This window comes from Oncorhynchus keta, unplaced genomic scaffold (genome assembly GCF_023373465.1).
Source record: "Oncorhynchus keta strain PuntledgeMale-10-30-2019 unplaced genomic scaffold, Oket_V2 Un_scaffold_6055_pilon_pilon, whole genome shotgun sequence".
In the NCBI taxonomy this organism is placed as follows: Eukaryota; Metazoa; Chordata; class Actinopteri; order Salmoniformes; family Salmonidae; genus Oncorhynchus; species Oncorhynchus keta.
Window position 1 is genome coordinate 293,813 of NW_026290974.1, and position 5,160 is coordinate 298,972.

Sequence of the window (5,160 nt, forward strand, 5' to 3'; positions counted from 1 at the left end):
AGATACATTATAGTCTGTTTACATGTCTAGATACAGTTAGATACAGTATAGTCTGTTTATAGGTCTAGATACAGTATAGTCTGTTTACAGTTAGATACAGTATAGTCTGTTTATAGGTCTAGATACAGTATAGTCTGTTTACAGTTAGATACAGTATAGTCTGATTACAGTTAGATACAGTATAGTCTGTTTACAGGTCTAGATACAGTATAGTCTGTTTACAGTTAGATACAGTATAGTCTGTTTATAGGTCTAGATACAGTATAGTCTGTTTACAGTTAGATACAGTATAGTCTGTTTATAGGTCTAGATACAGTATAGTCTGTTTACAGTTAGATACAGTATAGTCTGTTTACAGGTCTAGATACAGTATAGTCTGTTTACAGTTAGATACAGTATAGTCTGTTTACAGTTAGATACAGTACAGTCTGTTTACAGTTAGATACAGTATAGTCAGGACAGCGGAGTCAATCACCACCTTCCGGAGACACCTGAAACCCCACCTCTTTAAGGAATACCTAGGATAGGATAAAGTAATCCTTCTCACCCCCTTAAAAGATTTAGATGCACTATTGTAAAGTGGCTGTTCCACTGGATGTCATAAGGTGAATGCACCAATTTGTAAGTCGCTCTGGATAAGAGCGTCTGCTAAATGACTTAAATGTAAATGTAATAGTCTGTTTACAGTTAGATACAGTATAGTCTGTTTATAGGTATAGATACAGTATAGTCTGTTTACAGGTCTAGATACAGTATAGTCTGTTTACAGTTAGATACAGTATAGTCTGTTTATAGGTCTAGATACAGTATAGTCTGTTTACAGTTAGATACAGTATAGTCTGTTTATAGGTCTAGATACAGTATAGTCTGTTTACAGTTAGATACAGTATAGTCTGATTACAGTTAGATACAGTATAGTCTGTTTACAGGTCTAGATACAGTATAGTCTGTTTACAGTTAGATACAGTATAGTCTGTTTATAGGTCTAGATACAGTATAGTCTGTTTACAGTTAGATACAGTATAGTCTGTTTATAGGTCTAGATACAGTATAGTCTGTTTACAGTTAGATACAGTATAGTCTGTTTACAGGTCTAGATACAGTATAGTCTGTTTACAGTTAGATACAGTATAGTCTGTTTACAGTTAGATACAGTACAGTCTGTTTACAGTTAGATACAGTATAGTCAGGACAGCGGAGTCAATCACCACCTTCCGGAGACACCTGAAACCCCACCTCTTTAAGGAATACCTAGGATAGGATAAAGTAATCCTTCTCACCCCCCTTAAAAGATTTAGATGCACTATTGTAAAGTGGCTGTTCCACTGGATGTCATAAGGTGAATGCACCAATTTGTAAGTCGCTCTGGATAAGAGCGTCTGCTAAATGACTTAAATGTAAATGTAATAGTCTGTTTACAGTTAGATACAGTATAGTCTGTTTATAGGTATAGATACAGTATAGTCTGTTTACAGGTCTAGATACAGTATAGTCTGTTTACAGTTAGATACAGTATAGTCTGTTTACAGGTCTAGATACAGTATAGTCTGTTTACAGGTCTAGATAAAGTATAGTCTGTTTACAGGTCTAGATACAATATAGTCTGTTGCATAAATACTGGAGGCTGAGACAGGAGGGGTCAGGAGACACTGTGGCCCCATCCGAGGACATCCCCTCGGACAGGGCCAAACAGGAAGGATATAACCCCACCCACTTTGCCAAAGCACAGCCCCCACACCACTAGAGGGATATCTTCAACCACCAACATACCATCCTGAGACAAGGCTGAGTATAGCCCACAAAGATCTCCGCTATGGCACAACCCAAGGGGGGGCGCCAACCCAGACAGGATGACCACATCAGTGAATCAACCAACTCAGGTGATGCACCCCTTCCAGGGACGGCATGAGAGAGCCCCAGTAAGCCAGTGACTCAGCCCCTGTAATAGGGTTAGAGGAAGAGAATCCCAGTGGAAAGAGGGGAACCGGCCAGGCAGAGACAGCAAGGGCGGTTCGTTGCTCCAGAGCCTTTCCGTTCACCTTCCCACTCCTGGGCCAGACTACACTCAATCATATGACCCACTGAAGAGATGAGTCTTCAGTAAAGACTTAAAGGTTGAGACCGAGTTTGCGTCTCTGACATGGGTAGGCAGACCGTTCCATAAAAATGGAGCTCTATAGGAGAAAGCCCTGCCTCCAGCTGTTTGCCTGTTTGCTTAGAAATTCTAGGGACAATTTGGAGGCCTGCGTCTTGTGACCGTAGCGTACGTGTAGGTATGTACGGCAGGACCAAATCAGAGAGATAGGTAGGAGCAAGCCCATGTAATGCTTTGTAGGTTAGCAGTAAAACCTTGAAATCAGCCCTTGCCTTGACAGGAAGCCAGTGTAGAGAGGCTAGCACTGGAGTAATATGATCAAATTGTTTGGTTCTAGTCAGGATTCTAGCAGCCGTATTTAGCACTACCTGGAGGTTATTTAGTGCTTTATCCGGGTAGCCGGAAAGTAGAGCTTTCATCATTTTGCATCATTTTTGGACATAAAGTTTCTGATTTTTGCAATGTTACGTAGAAGGAAAAAAGCTGTCCTTGAAACAGTCTTGATATGTTCGTCAAAAGAGAGATCAGGGTCCAGAGTAACGCCGAGGTCCTTCACAGTTTTATTTTAGACGACTGTACAACCATTAAGATTAATTGTCAGATTCAACAGAAGATCTCTTTGTTGCTTGGGACCTAGAACAAGCATCTCTGTTTTGTCCGAGTTTAAAAGTAAAACATTTTCCGCCATCCACTTCCTTATGTCTGAAACACATGCTTCCAGGGAGGGCAATTTTGGGGCTTCACCATGTTCCATCGAAATGTACAGCTGTGTGTGTCATCCGCATAGCAGTGAAAGTTAACATTATGTTTCCGAATGACATCACCAATATATAGTGAAAACAGTAGTGGTCCTAAAACGTAAACTCGAGGAACACCGAAGTGTACAGTTGATTTGTCAGAAGACAAACCATCCACAGAGACAAACTGATATCTTTCCGACAGATAAGATCTAAACCAGGCCAGAACTTGTCCGTGTGGACCAATTTGGGTTTCCAGTGATCGATGGTATGGTGGGCATGACCTCTGATAAATCCAATACCTTAGCCCCAGAAGAACAAATTGTACATGTATTTCTGACTTCCACCAATCTAACAACGGAGCTTCCCATAATAATGTTTGATGGCTGTTGTCCATTTCGAACCGGTGCCCTCAGCCCAACCCTAACCCCATCAGGGGCTCCTCTAACTCGCCCCCCACAAATGACAGGAATAGCAGAGCCCACACTAGACCCCGGTGAAGCAGAACCCACCTTAGACCCCGGCGATGCCATCACAATGTTGGCCGACACGGAAGGAACATCCTACGCTGCATGACAAGATGGTGCCAGAACATCATGCCCCAGAGCGAAGCTATTCGATGTTGGCAGCCCATTCATGAATCCTGTCACCGCAGAGGGCTCAGAAAGTGGAGGATGCCGACCTCGACTTCCGCAATGAACAGTGACGTGTCTGCCTGTCCAGCCAGCCAGGTCCAGGAAAGGATCATCCCGCAATTCAGCAACAAAGGTCCCGCCGACTCCATTCTCTGTTAGTGAGCGATCACTTCCTAGCAGCGGCCAGTCCACCAAAGATAGCCTGCCCAAAGGTGAGACTCCCATCAGCCCAGCGCAATGCACTGCCCTCGGAGTGGAGAAAAATGAGAAAATCACAGGTCTTGGCTTTCCTAGAAGCCTGTGCAAATGAGCTATTTGTATGCCCAGCGTAGCCACTTCTTCTCTGTAGCCCTCTGCAAGCAGGCAATTATCGCACTGAAAGTGAGGGTGATCGACTTCCTATATACTTATATATATACTTCCTATATCCTACAGAGTTGATAGTGCAACACATCCTCCATTTGATCAATACAACGGCTCTGAGATATGAATGATATTACTACAAAGATCATACACGTACTGTTAGCTAGCGAGCCAGCTAATGTTAGCTGGCAAGCTAACAGTACAGTTTATCTTGAAATGAAAACGACTTTCTGTCAAAATTAGAAACAAGTAATATCTGAAAATGTAGCTAGCCACACTATCTTACCCGTATACATGGAATGGATGCTTCTCCCTGTCACAGATGCCATGGTTGCCCTTAGTTTGAAGATGTGATCCGGAGACAGGTGTTTTCTCAAACTCCTTAGCTATCATACACCAATTCCACTGATTTCAAAACTCGGTCCTCCAGAAAGTGGAGAGCAACACTTATGCAGTTCGATTACGTGATATATATATATATATATATTTTTAAATCCGTGTCAGACAGGATTACCTATACATACTGACCAGTTCAAATAGACAGAAGCGTGCTACATGACAGACCGATCTGAACTTGTCTCTCGGCATGTCCAGCCCACTCATTATCTCAGCCAATCATCTTTTTCTGTGGCTAAAACAACTAGGCTTGTAATTTAACAATTGTAATCGTATTTACAGATGGCATGCACGTTTGTTATTAAGGCACATGAAAGTTCACTGTTTGGGAATGAAAGTTCACATGTTCCAGAAGGCATTTCTGCCTAAAAACACATTTTGATCAAAATAAAAGTTTACGTTCTCTCATTTGTGTCTGGAAGTAGCTAGCAGTGTGCGCTCTGGACGCTCCAACAGCCGAAACGCTCGGGATTTAGCAGCTGACAATCTGACAGAGCACACTTTACGAATTTACGAAAGCCCAGAGCACACTCCGGGTGTCAATTTACGAAGGCCCAGAGCACACTCCGGGTGTAAATTTACGAACGCCCAGAGCACACTCCGGGTGTAAATTTACAAACGCCCAGAGCACACTCCGGGTGTAAATTTACGAAGGCCCAGAGCACACTCCGGGTGTAAATTTACAAACGCCCAGAGCACACTCCGGGTGTAAATTTACAAAGGCCCAGAGCACACTCTGGGTGTGTATTTACAAAGGCCCAGAGCACACTATGGCACCCCGGAGTGAATTTATGAATGCACCCATAGTTGATGAGAGACTTGGTCGTCTGGTTCGGTTAGGTGGCAGCAAGTAGCAACAGTACCTATGGGGCGGAGTTATGGGAGAGACCTGAATCAGCTTCCAAAACGTTTTGTTTGTTCGTCGCTATGGTCA